This window comes from Phyllostomus discolor, chromosome 8 (genome assembly GCF_004126475.2).
Source record: "Phyllostomus discolor isolate MPI-MPIP mPhyDis1 chromosome 8, mPhyDis1.pri.v3, whole genome shotgun sequence".
Taxonomy (NCBI): domain Eukaryota; kingdom Metazoa; phylum Chordata; class Mammalia; order Chiroptera; family Phyllostomidae; genus Phyllostomus; species Phyllostomus discolor.
This window is the reverse complement of record NC_040910.2, coordinates 107310308-107330170: the sequence shown is the minus strand read 5'-3', so window position 1 is coordinate 107330170 and position 19863 is coordinate 107310308. Positions and strand designations below refer to the sequence as shown.

The following is a 19863-nucleotide window of genomic DNA, read 5'->3' as shown; positions in this document are numbered from 1 at the left end:
GCCAGAGAGAGCCCGGGGCCTGCGCCCTGGGTGGGGGCAGCAGGAATGCTTTGAATGCCTCGTCCACATGCGGCCTCGAGTCTTCCCGCCGGCTACTGGGGGCAGTTTAATTAATAACGTCCACTGCTTGTCATTTATCATTAGCAAAACAGGAGGGGCTGGGGTGAGGGCAGCCGTGAGGGCCCGGGAGGCGCTCTGGAGACAAGGTACATCCATAAATTAAAGTTGTACTCTGCAGTCTCACGGGGTGGCCTCGGCTGGGCAGCCCCACATGTTTCTCCTCCCGCACGAAAGCCAGCTGCGTCCTTCTGCCAGGGCTTTGCAGCAGCTCACACAGGGTTTCCTCACTGGCCGTGCTTTTCCCTGTCACGTGTCAGCGAAGGACTGGGTGGGCGGTGCGCACGGGAAGAAGAGCGTGGAATGTGTCCGGGGAGCTGGTTCCCTTTGGGGCTGCAAGGGAGAAATGGAGGGTGGATGCAGTCGGAGGTTGGATATTGTTTGGCCTCCACAGGATTGGACAAACTGGAGAATTTTACATTAAAATCTGAGTTTTTGCCTTTTCTTTTTTTAAAAGATTTTTTAAAAATTTATTTTTAGAGAAGGAAGGGAGGGAGAAAGAGAGAAACATCAATGTGCGGTTGCTGGGGGCCATGGCCTGCAACCCAGGTATGTGCCCTGACTGGGAATCGAACCTGTGACACTTTGGCTTTTCTTTAAAAAAGCAAGATGCAGCAAAAAACAAACAAACACAAAGTCCTCCTTTTCAGCCTTGGCAATACGCAGCCGATGGCCAGCTTAGGCGGGTGGGGCAACCGCGTGAGGCTGCGGAGGTTGTGCACAGAGGCGCCTGGCAGACGGGGCGAGGGGAGGCTGAATCCAGAGCAGGCTCCCTGCCCCGCAGAGGGAGGTGCCGGAGGCAGGATGCGGGTCTTCCAGTCCCCGCCTCCGCCGATCGCTGCTGCTTCACCCCCACCCGCCCCGGTCGTTTATGTCACCGACCTGAGTTTTGACTCCTAAGGTATTCAGGACGCTGTTACATCTCCTCTGTGGGAAGAAGACTCCTCTTCATCCCTCGAGGCTCAGACCAACTCTAACTTTTCCAGGCATTTTCCTGGGCTTCCCGTAAGAGCTGGAGTTTCCCTCCTTTATTTTCTCAATGGCCCCTGGCACACATGGCTATTACGGCCCCTGGCACACCACCGTCCTCTAATTTGTTAGAGATCTTTGTTCCCCATAGACACCGGTCCCCTTGAAGACAGCCTACTTACTCATTTCTGCTCCCCCGGACCTGACACATAGACTTAATCACTCAGGGCTGGATGCGTGACTTTGCGGCCAAGGTTAGATGAGGAAAGGGAGGCCTTCAAGAAGTTGCCAAAATTCCCAAGCCATGAAGGTCAAGGTGGGAGGGGGGGTCCAGGGTCGAGGGGAATAAAGGGGAGAAAAAAAACAGGACAACTGTAATAGCATAATCAATAAAATATATTTTTTAAAAAGAAGAGCTAAAAGATTTTAGCTTTGAGGTTTTGAAATGATCTTAGCCTTCTAGTTGCCTCTCTTGGATGCTCTATAAGGCACTTGAGATCTAAAAAAAAAAAAATATATATATATATATATATATATATATATATAGTCTGTCCAGAAAAAGTCTAGCCATTGTTAATATAATGAGAATGATTTGTGTGACATTGATGTAATCTGGCAGCCAAGGAGGGTGGACTGGAATACGCATGTGCGAACAGTGATGACCTCACTGTACTAGTCAGTGGCGGCAGCAAATGCCATTGAGTGAGCATGTGTACTGTGTGGTCGTTGCATTCTGAATGACTGAGGGAGTAGAGCAACGAATCTGCATCAAACTCTGCACTAAGCTTGACCCTTCCTCTATGGAAACAATTCGGATGATTCAGTGGGTTGCAGCTATGGCAGCTTCATCACGATGATGTGCCTGCTCATGCATCACGTCTCGTGCAGTTTTTTGGCAAAACATCAAATCACCCAGGTGACTCAGCGCCCCCTACAACCCAGATTTGGTGCCCTGTGGCTTCTGGCTTTTCCCAGAACTAAAATCACCTTTGAAAGGGAAGAGATTTCAGACTGTTGATGAGATTTGGGAAAATATGATGGTGGCTGGGAGAACTGTGTGAGGTCCCAAGGTGCCTACTTTGAAGGGAACTGAGGTATCATCCTCCTACATACCATGTTTCTTGTACCTTGTATCTTTTTTAGTAAATGTTTCTATTTCTCATATTACATGGCAGGACACCTTCTGGACAGACCTTGTATATCCAATCTTTTCCCCCAAAATTACTGAAGTATGATTGACATGTAACATTGTATACGTTTAAGGTGTACAATGTGATGATCTGATACACAGATACACTGCAAAATGATTAACACAATAAGGTCAATTAACACCCGTATTGCCTCACACAATTACTATTTGTGTGTGTGGTGAGAACATTTAAGATCATTCTCTTAGCAGTTTTCAAGTATTCAACACAGTATTGTTAACGACAGCCATCATTCTGTACATCCAACCCCAGAACTCATCTAGAACCGGAAGTTTGTAGCTTTGGGACCGCATCTCCCCACCCTCCCCAACTCCTTGCCCCAGGAAACCGCCATTCCATGCTCTGTTTCTGTGAGTTTGGCTTTTTTAGGTTGCACATATAAGAGATCACACGGCATTTGCGACTTACTTCACTCAGCATAATCTTCTCAAGGTCCATCCTCGCTGTTGCACATAGCAGGATTTCTCTTTTTCATTGCTGACTAATGCTCCGTTGCATAGGCCTACACCACGTTTTCTTCATCCATTTGGCTAGCGATGGACCCTCAGGCTGTTCCCACGTCTTGGCTGCTATGAACAGGGGCATGCAGACAGCGCTTCGAGATAGTGATGTCATCTCTTTCAGATATACACCCCGAAGCGCGATTGCGGAGGGATACCGTAGTTCTGTTCTGTTTGAGGAACCTGCATACCGTTCTCCACCGCCACTGCCCAGATTTACGTCCCCACCGACAGTGCGCCGGGGTTCCCTTTTCTCTGCACGCTCGCCAGCCCCTGGCCTCTCCTGTCCTTGTTGAAGAGTGCTTTCAGCTGTGTTGACTTGGGGGTTCCCTCTGACCAGGAGGCTGAGTGTCTGGGATGTTTCGCATTTTGTGTTCGTTCTGTTGTAAGGAGAGAAAACAAAGCATGGGGAACCACACTGGGCTCTGGAAGCTTCTACTCCCCACCAACTCATATGCCCCACTTCATTGGCCGGAGCGAGACGCAGCCAAGCCTGAGTGAGGCCAGTGGGTGAGGGACGTAGCATCGTTGCCAGAGAGGAGGGACTACCTGTAACCAGGGGACATGGTAGCACAGGCATTCAAGCAAGTAATATACAGGGCGGGAGAAGCATCCTAGACTTCGGCACAGTGCTAGGAAGGGAAAGGGACTAACTCCGCCTGGAAGTCAGGGAGGGCTTCACGGAGGAGGTGACATAGGAGTTGGTCTTGAAGAATGTGAATGAGTTCGCCAGGCAGAGAAAACGGAACATTTAGGCGGAGTGGAAAGGCAAATGGCAGGACATGAGACGGTGAAGAAGCCTGGTGTGTTCTCAGTGGCTGGGGCACGCAGGTGGGGCTGCGGTGGAGGAGGTAACTGGGACTGATGGACCGGGTCAGGACATGGGCGCTTGGACCCTCAGGCTGGAGACTCGGGGCTTTTCTCCAAGGGTGAGGGAGGGGCACTTGAGGTTTCTGGGCTGGACGTGGGGATGCTTTTATCCTAAGTGCGGAGAGGCAGCCGAATAAAAGGGGGCCTTAAATCAGGAAGAACCCCCCGAAGAGGCAAGGCGTGTACGCACTGGAGACCACATAGGAATGATCTCCAGGGATCCGCCTTCAGGGTGCGGGCACAACTCGCAGGCAGGCGCGGACTGGGGAGCAGCCGGGACCGCCGTCCTGGAGGGGCTGCGCCCCTCAGACCCGCCTGACCCCTGCGCCGCCAGGAGAGAGGCCCCTCCCTGGCCTCCGGAGGCCTGGCGTGGCGGATATTTGTCTGTGATACGATTGTAATTTGGGCCCCTTTTGGCCGCAGTAAATTGTCCTGTTTGCACAGCGCCAGGCTGAAATAGCCCGGCGCGCGCGCCCCAGGAAATGAGCTCACGGCCGGCCTGGCCGCCGCGGAGAGCGCACTGCAGCCGCCCCGGCGCTCCAGGCGCCCCCGCCGGCCCCGTGCGGGCGGAGCTGCTATTTTTTCATTTGACCGACTTAAACAGGTAATTTGAATTATGATCATGAAAAAATGCCCCAAAGTGTTCTGTCTGCCACCGAGAGCTCAGAGCGAAGGAACAGACGCCGCAACGGGGGCTCCGGGAGCTGCAGCATCTTTGAGGAGCCAGAGTGGCGGAGGAAGAAGGACCAAGGCTTCCAAGTCTGAGATGCGCTTCTTGGGCCGCCTCCCAAGAGGCCATAAAGAAAGCCCAAACCCGCCGTGACAAATTACGGTTCCATAAAAATGACTTCTCAGTTGGACCCTCCAGCCACGGGGAAGGACAGCCGAAGCACAGTTACACCCGCTTCCCCAACCCCTGCGCGCGAGGCAACGGCTATTTTAACTTCTCCAGCTTCTGGCGGCGCTTCCCCCACGCATGCACAGACTCGTCAGCCTTGTGATAATCGTGGCATACGTACAGTTCTCTGCTCCTTTTCCCACACGCTTTTAATTTCTAAACAGCCTCCTGTTATGCCATGTTCCAATGTACCATTTTCCTAGTGGTATAATACTTCTTTGGAGGTGTATTATTAATAGCATGCGCCATTAATAATGGGGACCATCCCCCTATGTTGGCCGGAGAAGGCGCCTCCAGTCTTCCCCTATCATAAATAACGTGGCAGTAAATGTCTCAGTAGATACAGAATTGTTCTTTCTTCCTGATGAATTATTTCCTTAGCATTAATTCCCAGGAGGAAGATTATTGGGCCAAAGGCTATGAACGTTTTTATGTCACTTGGTATTATTGCCAAATTGCTTTCCAAAAACGTTGTGTCTGATAATTTATGTTTTAAAAGGAAGAGTTGCTCTGGCTGGTGTGGCTCAGTGGACTGAGTGCCCGCCTGCAAACCAAAGGGGTCGCCAGTTCGATTCCCCGTCAGGGCACATGCCTGGGTTGTGGGCCAGGTCCCCAGTAGGGGGCGTGTGAGAGGCAACCACACATTGATGTTTCTCTCCCTCCCTTTCTCCTTCCCTTCCCCTCTCTCTAAAAATAAATACATATTTTTTTAAAAAGTTTAAAAGGAGGAGATAATCAAATGTGTGTGCTGCACTTTCTTATCTACACACAAAGGCCATGACCTTGGGTATCAGAAGACCAGGTCCCTGTGGACAGCTCCAGGCAGGGTAGAGGTGCATGTGAAAAGTGAGGCGGAGGGGTGGGTGCTGTCTCCTCAGTGTCAGTGCTTTCTGGAAGGGCAGGTTTCCTGGATTTCGGACTCCTTCTCCTACCCTTTCCGTTCTCTCCATCAGATGTTTGAACTGGTCACTCCCAAACCCCTACCTTCCTGTCCACCCTCAGAGTCCCTTCTGCCAGGGCCAGCTCCTGTCCACTCCCCCATGGCACAGACATGGGAGGAAGACTTGGGAGCATAAATGAGACTCTGTGAGGGGCTTTGGGCCCCCCCGGACCGCGATGACACACGGTCATCCCACGTCCAAGGTCTGGGTGGGTCTGGGCCAACCCACCCAGACCTGCGTCTTGGACGACATTGGGGTCCCCGTTCCCTGAGTGGCTAGAGAGGAGCGGGAGTCAAGTCTGACTTCCCGGAGCCCAGGGGTCCCCCGTCCAGTGCCTGCTTCCTCCAGTGTCACCAGGGAACTAACGCCACGGCCCATGATGTCAGCTGGGGTGACACCAACACAATTGTGGGAGAAAAGACATCAGCAAATTGAGTGTTTGTGGGGTGGATGAGAGCTGTTTTGTCTTCGGTTGCATCTCCCCTGGAGCTAACACGATGCTGTGGGCTGAGCTAGGTGAGGCCTCTTGGAGTCGCTGGTGTGGCAGGTGTGAGAACAAGCCCAGGGTGGCAGGTGTGAGAACAAGCCCCCGGCCACACACGGCGTGGCCAGGGCAACAAGAACAAACCCTGAAAGGGCCGGAGGGAGGAGCAGTCTGCCCCAGCTGGGGAGTCAGGGAAGCTTCATTGATACAGTGCATTTGGGTCCAGCTTTCCGGAGTGTGTAGGTCTGTCAGACCTTGATGGGGAGACATCATCCTACGTGGAGGAAACAGCAAAAGCCATGGTATGGAGGGAAGGGGCGAGGGAAGGGCTTTTACCCATCAAACCAGCCCCTGAACATATGACGACCTCTACGCTCTTCCATGTCCTGACAACAAGCCTTCGCCCCCAGCTCATCCTGGACAGCCGTGTGTCTCACACACGGAAAGGTCAGACAGAAGGTCTCCATGTTGATCAGCTGGCCCTGTGAACTGGGTGAGGGTAGCTGCCCCTCCATCCTGAGGCTTTCCCACTCCAGCGGGGGCGGGGGGAGTTTCCCCAGAGGCAGACATCTGCACGAGACCCCAAGACCCCACCACGGAGCCCCAGTTGCCGATGCCCGGTCCTGTGCTGGAGGAGTCCGGACTGGGGGCTGAAGGAAGGGGAGCTCTCTTCTGGGAGCGGCCTGTGTTTCGGTCCCAGCTCCGTTCCCTACTGGCTGTGTGCACTCGGGCAAGCAGCTAACAGCTCCGACCCGACCCGCGGTTTCCTGGTCTGGAAAATCGGGGTAGCGATCATCGCGCCTGTATCCACTCCCCCAATTGGCCCTCACCGGTGCTGGTGTTGTCCTGAGGAATACGAAATCCAGGTGCCTGCCCTTTGGCAAGTTCCTCTTGCTGCCCTACATTGTAGGGCCAAGGGGGCTCTAGAATACAACCGGGGTCACCAGGGGGGCAGGGAGGGGTGAGGGGAGCAGGGAGGGGTGCGGCGATCAGAGCTGGCTTGTTTTACTGGGGAACCTGGGAGCATGCAATGAGCAGTTCAATTTTCTGGCGCCCGCGGATGCTCCCTGGCTCCTGTCTGCTCTGAGTCTCGTCTCCAGCTTTCCTCTCCGTTCTGGGAGTGCCCCCGGCCCTTCCAATAAATTCCAGGTTTGCTGAAGTCAGCTGGAACCGGGGTTTATGGCTTGCAGTCAAACAGTCCTCCCAATTCAGTGCTTCTACCTGACTCACAGGGCTGTCGTAGAGAGGAAAGACGGGTGCATGTGAGGGGCACGCCGCAAGGGCGCTGGAGAGGTTGCTGTCACCATATGGGTCTGAGTTCATCTTCACGACAGCCCATGCACTCGAGGCAGGTGGCACGCACCCCCTTGTCAAGGGAGGAAACAGAGGCTCAAGGGAATCAAGTGGCCCGCCCTCCTGAGCTTCTTTTCTAAATGGCAGAGCAGGGGCTCAGTCCCTGATACGTGAGATTGCAAAGTCCCTGAGCCACACACGGTCCCTCACCGCCCTAGGGCTCCTTCCCCGCTGGTCCATCTCGCCAAAGCATCGCCCGTCAGCTGAAAGCACCCCTCCTTCCAGAATGCCTGCTGCGGCTCAGGTGCTGGCCCAGCCAAGCGGATCGGGATCCAGGAACGCCGATCCGGGGTGGGGGAGGGGCCGTGCCGGCCCTCCACGTGAGCATCCTGCAGCCCAGGGCTTGTCCCTGCTGTCTCAGGTAAAACTTTGGAAACCTCAACCCCTAATTACCGCCTGGCACAGGGCTCCCAGTGGTTTCCGGGTGGCTTGTATTGACTCGCGCTGTCTTCATAGGACATGGGTCCGGGCTAAATTTAAGCACCGTCACAGACAATTTAACAGCTTTCTGTGGGGGGGTAATTTCACGGTAAACCATAATTACCGATACAACTGATACCTTAATTCCCAAAACAATCTGTGGAGGTGTGTGGAATTCAAATCAGTCCAATTAGAATTCCATCTCCTCATAATAAAATACAGCATAATTGCTAATTGCCCCCCTGGCTCACAATATTTTAAGGCAGAAAGCTGGGTTTGGGTTTTAATATGGCTTTTATTTTAAAGTGTTTGTTTTCAATTTTGGACCACTGCCGGCGAGAGGGAGAAGATGCGAGTCTCTGCTCAGGGCTCCCGTGGGGCCTCGGTGCTTCTCCCCTCGGCAAGGCCAGGAGGCCTGGGAGAGGGCCGGCCCCGCAGGGGTCTCCACGCACGGCAGAGGTCCAGCTCTTAGCAAGACCCGGAGATGCTCTGTCGAAATGAGCCACTTGGTTTTTAGGCACTTTTGAGTCGATGAAACATTCTGATAAGCACTGGAGTCAGACACGCAGGGGTTGAAAGCCAGACCATAGGGTGTGGGTAAGTTATTTAACTGCCACACGACTCGGGGTTCTGATCTGCAGAATGGGTATACCAATTGCCCTTCTTCATGGGGTTGTTAGGAATCTCAACGCAGTGCCTGGCACGCAGTGAGCACTCCAGGACTGGTAGCTGTATCGTATCATAAAGTCACTCATTCGTGCTTCACCACACACCGAGAAATGCACACACACAGATACATGCTGAACGCCGTGTGTGCCGGGCACGGCTTTAGGGGCTGGTCCTCGGTGTTGGGGAGGAAACAGTGAACATATCAGGTCAAGCCCCTGTCTTTGTGCAGCTTCCATTCTCTTGGGGAACCAATGATAATAAACCAGCGAAGATGTGAAATACTTTCACCCCTTCGTGAGTGCGGGGCTCTGCCTCCTGGGGCGTGGCCCCGGAAGGCCCCCCCCCACCCCAGGAGGCGGAATCTGAGTGTGTCAACCCTGAAAGCCGGATTTACGGAGGAGGAAACGGGCTCAAAGGCTAAACTGCGAGCAGTTTGCACACACCGTACACATTGGGGAAAGATGCGCAGGGGTCAGCAATCTCAGAGGAGAGGGCCGGGGTGGGCAGGCAGCTAATGCCCTGAGGCAGGCAGGGGGACCCCAGGGGCTGTGATCACAGCTCTCTGCCTTAGTCTGAAAGACACCCTCGGGATCTCCTGGAGGTCACAGTGGCGGAGAAAGGGCCCAGGCAGGGGCGTCGGAGACACCTGGCTCCGGATCCTGGCTCCGTACCAACTGGCTGTGAGGCCTGAGTCTGTCGCTTCGGCTCTCTCAGGCAGTGTCTTCCGCCCTGAAAAATGAGAAAAGGAGACGGGTCACAGGGTCACTGGCAAGGGTTGTATGGGGTCTCGTGTCTCCAGAACGGGGCCTTCAAGAAGTTCCGAGTCTGTCTCCCTACTGAAGCCGAGGTCCCAAGAGAGGAAATGACTTGCCCAGGGGCCCACAGCAAGTTGTGATGGGGAGGAGGCAGGTGTTGGTCCAGGGGTCTTCTCACCCTTCCTGGCAGCCAGGAGGCGGCTTCTGCAGCAGCCAGGTAGGGGACCTTTGCAGGACAGTCATTGACAGGCAGCGGGCTGGAGAGGAAGTTTCAAAGGAGGGAGGAGGAGTGCCCAAAGAGGCACCCCAAGTTGATGTGCCCCCGAGTTAGTGCAAAGTAAGCCATCCTGCTTTTGAACTCGGGCTTTTGCTCACATGTAGCTGCACTGGAGACGACACAATGGGGAGCAGAGCCGTTGTCTGTCAGGGACTGGGGGGGCTGGAGGGATGGCAGGGGCTGGTCTGGAACCGAGACCTTTTGCTCCAGGACGACCCCCTTCCCCTGAGAAGCCCTCTGGATTCCCAGACAGGCTCTCCCCTCCCCATTTGACAAATCCCACTTCCCAGCTGAGATCCAAGGGGCCTCCAAGATTAAAAACCCGGTCACCCACTGGTTATGGGGCAAACGGCTCCTATTACAAGAGGGCTCCGGGGGCCTGGGAACCCAGCACGGGGTGGGCAGCCGCCTGCCGACACCGTCTTAGCCAAGGCCGGGGCCGGGGCCGTTCACTGCCCACAGGGAGGTGGGGGTCTGGGGGCTGCCTGAGCGCCCGGCACCTCACAGTTATTACCACTCTTTGGCCGGCCACTGCCCGCACCACCCCATGGATGGGAATCTGGGTCCAGGCTGAACGGGGCTTGGCTGGCTGCTCAGGAGCCCCCCTTCCCACGACTGGGGCCTGGGGGAGGGGGTTGGGGTGGATTCCAACTCCCAGCAGCCTGTGGGAGAAGCAGTGAGAGTGGAGGACAGAGTCCCTAGAAACGGGGGATGATGGGCAGGGAAGGCTGTTGGGGTTTAATTCACATTTTTAGCCAACAGACCCCTCCCGCTCCCATGCCCTCCGAGGCCTTCTGGATACACTGTTAGACTCCCGGGCGCCCTGACGCACGGCGTCCGTGACGGCCGATGTAAGTGGCACAGCGACCCAGCACAGCTCCCAGTTCCATCGAAACGTGACTTTACTTACGTCCCCCACCTCTTTTTAAATTTTCCTCCGAGAGAATAATGTCCCGTTGCTGAATAAAAACTCGCACAGGCCCGTGACTTTTCCACGCACTCCCAGGGACAAGAGAGTCCTGATGAGGTCACTTGGAGTCACAAATGCCATCCGTTCAGACGCTGGAATTTCTGGGTTCTGTGCCGTAGTCCCGTAGTGAGACTAGTCCCGTCGAGTAACAACAACTGAAAGGAGACAGCATCTGTGTTTATATTCTGACCCAGTTCTCACGGACCCACGCATGCTGCAGACTCCGATCGGGGGCCCACATGCCGTCAGCAAAGGCTGCGGACGCCCCACGGATGCAGCAGGCAACCTTGTCTGCATGTGTGCGCAGACCGGCACTCAGCCACCCCCCTCCCAGTGACTGGGACCTCAGTGACATCCTGGATAAGGAGACACCCAGTTATATCTCTGTTGAGGCGACAGTCGGGAAGCATGGGGCTCCACACCTCCAAAGGCCACACCCCATGTAACCTTCGGCAGTACGCATTTCACTGGCGGGGCAACCGAAGCTAACGTGGTAGACAACGCTTAGGATCTAACCAGAGTCTTCAGCCCCAACGCTGGCATCTTCTGTGCTTCACCACCAGCGGCTTGTGCATTTACAGCCACGACCTGACTCTCTCCTGTGTTGCCCCTGTGGGAGAAGAGCGGGGCGGGGACTTTGTACTCTGAGAAATCACCGGGGAGGAAGGGTGGGCAGAGTGTTTCCCCACAAGCAGCTTTAGAAAGCTGCCAGGCTCAGCCCAGGAAAGCTGCAAAGAAAAAGGCAGCTTTTAATGCCAAGAGTTTGAGAATCCATGTAAGCCCGCGAGTGCTGGGATGTTATTGGTGAGAGGAAGTACCAGGAAGTTTGAAGATCTGGAATTATTAGAAGGGGCGAAAACTATTCAGAACTTGTGGGGAGCAGCAGGATCGCTGCCAGAAACTCCAGGCTCACATTCATTCTCTCAACCACTGCACGGTTAGGAGAGATTTTTTTTTTCTCAAGAGTTCAAAAAAAAAAGTCCCAGAATAGATCCTCATTGGCTCTGCTGGGTCATGTGCCCCTCCCTAAACCAATCACTATAGCTGGGGCATTGGAGGACCTGATTGGCCAGTCCTGGGTCACATGATTGGTCTGGTGTGCAGCAAGCTGGAGTCAGCTCCCCTTGAACTACATGTAATGATGTTGGGGAAAGGGCTGCTACCAGAAGGGGGGAACCAGGGAAATGGGAAACCAGAGAGGAAGAGGGCTTTGTACAGGTTAAGGATTTCTACTGTACAAATTGGCAGCAGGAGCTAATGGATGCTTTTACACAGGGTTCAGGGAGGTGAGCCGGGCAGCAGTAAAAGTGTTGCTTTTCATGACTTTTAATCATGAGATGTCAATGAAACACACTTAGCAATGTGGCATAATGACCAAGCGAGTCAGACCTGACGCTGTCACTTACCGGTGATTTTGCGGAGGTTACTTAGCAGTTCTCTGTGACTTGGTTTCCTCGTCTACAAAATGGGTATAATAACAATAGTAACAACAGTTCCCAGACTTTGGGTGCAGATTAAATGAATGTATACACATAAGACACTTAAAGCAGAGCTGGCCCAAGCATCTGCTTCAGCTCCCAGGAGTGAGGGTGCCCCCGGCTCTGGCTGCACAGAGTTGACTGGCTGGCCTGGCAGGAGCAGCGCCCACTGCCCTCTGCAGCCTCTCGTAGCTGATAAACAGGAAGGTGGCAGCGCTGCCCGGGTGCCCGTGCCACCCCCACAGCCCCGTGTCTGGCCCCAACCCTCGTCTCCGCTCGGGGCTGCGGTGAACTTGGACGGTGCTCCTCGCAGCGCAAGCCACAGACCGTCACAAATTGCCCTGTGGTGAGTAGCGAGCGCATTTGTGATGGACGAAATCAGGGGGCAAGGGCTCACTGCTGGGATGTGTAGTAAATGGAACGCTGGCCCGTGAGTGGGGTGAGGGATACACAAGAGGAAACAAGGGGACAGAAAACGAGGGGGCAGCTCCCTCGGAGAGGATTGAAAAGGCCCCTCTTGCCAGCTTTTGTTTTTACTATTAAACTATTTTGAAAATGTCCAGTCCTGCAGAAAAGTTGCAAGAATATCATCGACGGCCACAGGCCTGTCTTCTCGAGTTGCCCATTCTCATGTTTTGCCACGTTTGCTCTAGGTCTTTCTTGCTGTACCTACGTGTGTCTAACATCATAATGTGCACATTGTGATTTTTATTCTTTTATTCCGCTGGACCACTGGAGAGTAGCTGCAGAGATCCTGACCACTCCCCCTAAATATTTCAAGCCAGTTCTTCTCTATATCTTCAGGAGACCAGTTAACACCAGGAAATTGAGTATCCACAGAATACTGTGATGTAATATATAGCACAGTCCATTCTCAAGTCTCACTGGTTGTCCAAGACCACCCTTTATAACAGCCTTTTTTTTTTCCAGTCCAGCCTGACAGACTCTTCAACACTCAGGGTCTCAGGGAGCCGGTCTCAGGGCCCGGCTGCCCCACTACTGATCAGGGCTCCACAGTCAGGTGATCACTCGGGCAGAAGCTGTGGTCAGCACAGAGAATAAAGCCAAATGGGATGACAAGGGGGGCCCTGGAAGCTTCTTCCAGAGGGTCCCAAGGGATGCGAGTCCAGGTGAGCCCGGAGGGGGGAGGGGTGCACACAGGTTCTCCAAGGTACTGGGAACCCAAGGGAGACGAGAGGGGCCCACACCTCCGGTTGCAGCGCCCGATCCCCGGGCCCAGAGAGGTGGGGGCAGGAGAGCCGTGTTAGAGAGGTGGGGAGACAACCGGCCTTTCAGGCACAGACGTCGGCAGGAGGGAGACGACCTTGTCATCCGGATGTTGAGCGGCTCCCCTGTGTGTGCACTGAGCAGGCGCTTGCTTCACCCTTGCTATGGATGGAGGACGTTCGAGGTGCTGGAGATGCAGCTGGGTAGAGCCCAACTGTAGCTAGCCTCCTGGTGTTTTCGTGCTCTTGGGCGGTATGACAGTTCAGACTATTGTCATGAAAACTGTCACTCCTCTACCCACCCCACCGGCCCCCACCCACACATTCGCACACCTGTCACAGGGGTGTGTGTCTCCTTCCCCAATCCGCCGACACGGAACTTGGCCATGACACTTCTCTGGCCAGTAAAACATTAGCGGTATGTCACGAGCATCCTTGAACATGCTGTGAGGTTCACCTTGGCTTTTAAGTTCCTGCCGCCCTGTCTGAGAAACGTGCCCTGGAGCTGCCGGTCCCAGGTGAATACAGAAATACCTGGAGCAGACCTGCACCCGAGCCGAGGCCTGGAAGCGCAGTGCCCTGGCTGACTGGCCCACGGGCTCAGAAATGAGAACAGATGCTTGTTGTCTTAAGCCCGAGCATTGGGATGATTTGTTAGGCGGCATTGTTTCAGCAGTAGCTGACTGAGATGGGCAGAGATGCAGTATAAACAAGCCTGCAGGCGAAGGTACGATGTCAGGTGGCAACAGGAACCAGCGGGCGGGAGCTGGGGAAGGGAAGAGAGTGGTGAGTGCTCTCGCAGATAGGGCGGCGGGGAAGGCCGTCTGACAAGGGGTCAGCGGCCTGATGGGAGCGGGGAGTGAGGAGTGTGGTTATCTGTGTGGGGAATGTCAGGCGGAGGAAACAGCAAGTGCAAAGGTCCCGGGGCAGGAATGAGCTTCTGTAGGGGCAGGACTGTGTGTCTGGAGCAGAGGGAGCCAGCCAGGGGCCTGGTGGGCAGAGCAGAAGAGGGCTCAGGAAGGGGGCAGGGGACAGACCCGCTGGGAAGGACGCAGGGTTGTATTCACCTCGTCTGGTATTACGTGTTTCTGGCTGCCTGCTGAGAGAGCCAGAGAACACAGGAAAAAGCAGGGCTGGGGCGGGAGGGTCCCCTGGGGGAGGACCCCCACCCACGTCTGGGGTCTGTAAGGACCAGTGTAAGCCACAGTCACGCCACGTCCCGGGCCCTTCCCAGTCCTCATTCTCCTGCCTTTCCTTGAGGTGCCCCCCCTCGCCTCTGTGGCTTTTCCCACCCGAACTCCCCCCCCTATCACCCCCACCACTGCCTTCTCTGCCCGCCCACCCACAACAGGACCTTCTCCACCATCCAGCCCTCACCTTTCTGCTCCTCCCAGCCAGCCCCATCTCATCTCTCAAGGTGAGGAAGGCTCCTCCCAGCTCTCCAGCCCCCCCTGCCCCTGGGACCCTGGGCATTACCTCACTGTCTAGACATGTCCCCCTGGTGGCCTGTGGCTCTCTCACACGGCCTGGGTCTGAGAGGGGGGGCCCATCACGGGGGTTGGGGGAGGGGCTCTCCAAGGACCGTCTGAAACCCAGGGGCTTCAGGGGCCCCTCCCTCCCGGAGTCCACTCCAGTCCACGGTTTGGCACCGGCTGGGCTACTGGCTGCATTTTTCTCAAATGCTGATTTCAGATGTCGCTCCTGGGCCCCTGCCTGGGGCTGCTGCTCTTCCCCTCGGGGTGAGGAAGCCCCTCCTGGGCTGGCACTGAAATGCTCCTCCAGTTGGGCCTCAGTTTACCTTTGCCCCCAGGGACACCCTCCCCGGCAGCCTAGGGGGGACCCCCACTCCCCTGCCCTGGCCTCAGGCACACTTTGCATTCAGGCCTTTGCCTCAGTTAGCGATCAGCAGGTGTTTACTGAGGACCTACTGTGTGCAAGGCACTGTCCATGGTACTAAGGAGCAGGGGAGGCCAGCAGAAACCCGTGCTCACACAGTCTAAAGTCCCCAGCGCCCCCTGGGGCGCCTCAGCCCTCCCCCCATGCTCCCTCCTGCCCCTCCCTCCAGGCCGGGCCACTCAGGGCCTCAGTGGCCAGTGCCTCTCCTGCCAACAGGCTGTTGGTAGGCATATAAGCATATCTTGCTTTGTGTCTGATTATTCTTTTAGATAAGGATATTCTTTTTTTTTTAATTTGTAAAAGTAACATGTGCACCCTTTCCTTATCCTTAAAAAAAAAAGGTGTCTTCAGCTGCTGGCCCCCACGCTCCCTTCCTGGCAGAGAAGAGCAGGCGTGAACCTCAGTTTCCCCGGTGGCAGTGGCAGAGGCCGGCCCCGGGGACCCCACAGCACTCCAGCGTGAGCTGAGCCTCAGACAACCGAATCAAAGCCTTTTCCGAGAGTGGAGAATTCTTCCAGGGACGGGGAAGAGAGAAGAGAGAACGTAGGAGAACTGAGTGTTTGATGGAAATTGGGGAGCCCCCAGAAGGGAGACCCAGAGTCGGGGAAGCCCAAGAGGGCCTGTCAGCACGCAGGGCCCCGAGGAGACACCGGGAAGCCCTCGCTCGCTGGCCATAGCCTCTGTGAGATGCTGCGTTTCCCCACGAGAAGGGGCCCCGCCACACTTCGTAGGGGGCAGCAAGTGCCACGAAAACCCTTTGTGACTGTGACACGGGCACAGATATGACAGCGTGCTGCCTTCCGGGGCAAAGGTCCGGTCTGTGTGCCACCTCCTGCACTGGGTCTCGAGCCACTCGGGGACGAGGACCCCATTTATCCTCGTGTCTCCTATGCGCTGGGCAGGCAGGAACACAGACGCATCTATTATGCACCTGCTGTATATTAGACTCCCCACAGGGGTCCCGCACGTATGTCTAGAAGGAACCTCCGAGCTCGGGCCCACCCTCTACACAGATGGGAAAAGCAAGGCTCACAGAGATGACTCAGCACCCCCAGGACACCCCCAGGTGCTACCGGAGCCAGCGCTCAAACACGGAAAACGAGTGAGTGAGTGATGAAGGAAGGGAAATGGGGCAGCGGTCGATGTGAACAGGCGCCGATCTACGGTGATCTTAACCTTGACTCTGGCCAGTGGCCATGTCAGTATTGCTGTCTCTCTGGGGGGGGTCTCAGGAACCTCCAAGGAGCCCCCCTCAACATGCAGGGCATGGAGGGCAGACACCAGGGGCCAGGCGCGGGCATGTGCCAGCGGCCTTCGCCGTGAGCTGCCCAGCTTCGCCTCCCTGCTCCAGGAGCGCCAACTTCTCCCCAGGGCCCAGGACGCCACTCCCGGCTGCTCTGGCCCAGTTCCGTGCAGGCTGCTCTGGAGTGGCAGCGTCCCAGCGCCGCTATAAATAGCATCTCTCCTGGGCCCCAGACGGCCAGTTGGCAAACACTGTAATTTGCTGAAAAGTTTGGAATGTGTCTAAAAATGAAGAAGGCAAATGAGACCAGCCGTGAGGGGGTGCAGCCGGCGTATCCATTTCAGAGAGGGCCCGAGCCACCGTCCTGTTCCTCGCTGCCGGCGTCTTTACGAGGGCGCTGCAGGCCCCGTGTCAGGGCGAGGGGACAGACGTGGGCCCAAGAAGTAAATATTATCGTTTCCACTGAGAGAGGCCACCTCCTGCATTGGCCTCCCCTCTGACCTTCCTGTCCCAAGAAGGAGAGAGGCTGCTACCCCTGGGAGGGGGCTGCCCCCGCTTAACCCTTTCCTGGACTGTGCTAGCTAAACCAACGAGGACCTGGGGAGCACACAAGGGTTGTGAGAGCCAAATAATTCCATCCAGCTTCCCCAGTTTGCAAGTGAGGAGGTGATGTGACAAACACCAGACAGAAAGTTGCTTCTGAACTAGATTCAGGTCAACGTCCCTTGGTTCCCAGTTCCGTGCCAACCAAGCCTTGGACTCCCAGGCCCCCGGGAAGGGTCACCTCTCATAGGGATGCAGGAGGGTCCCGTGGCCGTGTTGAGTGTTGACATGGAGGGGACCCTGAATCTTCCTGAATTTCTGGTCTGATCCTCCCTGCGCTCCTGGGAGGCACAGCCATTGTTTCCTCCTTGGGGCCCCAGAGGTGGACTCGTCCTCACCCGTGAGCCAAGGAAAGGCTGAAGGGGAGCTCACTGCTCCACCCCCAAGCCAGGGTCGGGCTTCTCCCCACTCCAGGGAGAGCTCATAGATTGAGACGTTGTCTTTGTGGTCCTGGCTGGTGTGGCTCAGTGGATTGAGTGCTGGCCTGTGAACCGATGGGTCGCCGGTTCAATTCCCAGTCAGGGCACATGCCTGGGTTGTGGGCCAGGTCCCCAGTAGGGGGCACTCCAGAGGCAACCCATCCATGTATCTCTCACACATCAATGTATCTCTCCCTCTCTTCCTCCTTCCCTTCCCCTCTCTCTAAATATAAATATACAAATGTAAATAATATAAGTAGCTTTTTAAAGCCATTTTTAATTATTCTTTGTGCTATCTTCAGGGACCTGGCTTTTCTCTGAAGTAAGAATCAGAGCAGTGAACACAGCAGTGGGCTGGGAGGCAGGCATTCCGAGAAGGAACCCGGATCCTGCGCCGTCTCACTCTGTGACCGTGAGCAAGTCACTTCCCTTCAAAAGGCCTCAGTTTATCCACATGTGAAACTATTATGACCACAAATGCTTCCATTTACAGAGGACATTAACATGTGCTTTACACTTATTCTTTGTCTTTGTCCTCACAACAACCATCTGCACAAGATACATTTTTATCCCATTGTACAGATGAAGAAACCGAGGCAGAGAGAGTTGATCAGTTGTCCAAGACCACACCGCTTTCTTAAAAGCTTGAAACCCACTGCACAAGACATTCTGAAGTCCCTTTCCGCCCTAGTCATTCTGGTTTGGGCGGCTCCAAGCCCCGTAGGGACTGGCAATAACTCAGCCGGTAGCTCCCAGCTCCCGGCTGCCAAGGGGCCTTGTTTGAGGCAGGGCCAGGCAGGGAGCAGGGACAGTTCTCATCCATAAAGAGGCTGTACTTCGAGAATGAGCCAGGATGCCCTGGCCTTGGCCCATCAGCTGCGGCCCTATTTCTCTCTCCGCAGAAGGCACCTACTTTCCTGCGAGTCCACCAGCCGGGAACTGTGGCTGAAAAGCGACATCTAGTGGCCAGTGGTAGAACTGTAGGCTTCATTTCCCCAGGGAAGTCTAGAGGACAATGAAGAATGGGGAGAAATATTATATTATAAATATTATAGACTAGGACAGCTATCTCAATTATTTATAGAGATTTAAAACACAAAGGCATGAGAGCCTTACCCCAGGCCTAGAGAACCAGAACTCAGGAAGAGGAAGGGGAGAATCTGTCTTTTAGGTCCAGCCTAGCTGAGAACCCCAAGCAGACGCGGCATTGTTTGGGGGGGGTGGGGGACCCTGTGCTGGTCAGAAGAACTTCGCTGTGGCACCTCCAACCGGCCTTTCCCTTCTGCCTGGGCCACCAGGACTTTCCAGGCAGCCGACAAAACGAAATCCCTTAGGCATTATTTACAAAAGGGAATCCAGCTGTACCTTACATTTGAGTTGTGCTTTATTAGGAAATAAAGTGATAGCTGGTAGAAAAAATGTTACTCTGGAAATGGAATCTGTCATTTTAGATCAACGTCAGTAAACTTTAGTCCGTGGGTAGAGGATACAAAACATTCTCTCTCTCTCTCTCTCTCTCTCTCTCTCTCTCTCTCTCTAAGGCAGTGGTTCTCAGTTGGGGTCGATGTTGCCTCCTGGGAGCATTTGGCAATGCCTGCAAACACCCCTGGCTGTCACAGTGGGGGTGCCGACATCTAGTGAGCAGAGGCCGGGACACGGTTGGATGTGCTACAATGCACAGGGCAGACCCCCCGCAATAAGAATGGTCCAACCCAAAACGTCAGTGGTGTGGAGGCTGAGAGCCTCCCTCGTGTGAGCGAGCACCAGGCGCTGCATCTGTGGGCCTCCTGAGGGCAGAGACTCTGACTCCCCCCCCTTCCCCCCAGGACCTGGCAAGGGGCAGCTTCCCAGCCCACCCCGAGTGACGAGAGTGCAGGGAGAGGTACTCAGAGGACAGATATTTAGTGCGGACACATTTGAAAACCTCTCTAGCCCGCACACTGTTCTGGGTGCATTTCTACAGGACACGGGCTTCCTAAAGCTGAGAAATCTCACTCTCCAGTTGGGCAGTGGCCAACCAGGCCACATGCCCTCTGGGAAACGGGGAAGACTGGAATGCCAGGGGGAACTCAGCCCCAGGACGAGATGGATTCAGTCTCAGGTCTCCCAAGCTGCGTCACCCTGGGCAAGTCACGCGACTTCTCTGTGACTTAGTCTCCCTCTGTACGGGGAGGCTCCCGCCCATCCTCCCAGGTCGTGGTGAGAGTTAAATGGCATCGAGTGCAGGAAGCGCTCCCCCCCGCCCCCCGCCCCCAGAGCCTGGCCCTGTGAGCGCTCGTTAAATGTCAGCTATTCCTGGCATCACTGCCGTTCGTGTCTGGACTTGGTTGTGCGTGGCTGCTTCACGGCCAGGGACGAGCTCTCGCCCACTCGGCATTTGAACACGAGTCATGATGAAGCACAACTAACGGATGCCATAGACAGAGGCAGAGGACCCTAGGCCCACGGCCCCTCGGGGGGAGGGGCCTGAGAATGTCCGACAGTAGCACGCTCCCAGGCGAAGCTGGGCAACCTGGTTTTAATAGAAAGACATTGGAGTTTGGCTGCCCGGGTTCAAATCCAGGCTC

At 55.2% G+C, this 19863-nt stretch overlaps 1 long non-coding RNA gene across 1 annotated transcript; it reads right to left on the bottom strand.

Moving 5' to 3' along the window:
- Nucleotides 1-7845: 7845 nt before the first annotated feature.
- On the bottom strand, nucleotides 7846-18297 carry LOC118502224. Its single transcript, XR_004904929.1, has 2 exons — nucleotides 18210-18297; nucleotides 7846-9158 (listed from the first exon to the last, which is right to left on the bottom strand). It is a non-coding gene; the product is annotated as an uncharacterized LOC118502224 (long non-coding RNA).
- Between the last annotated feature and the right edge of the window lie 1566 nt (nucleotides 18298-19863).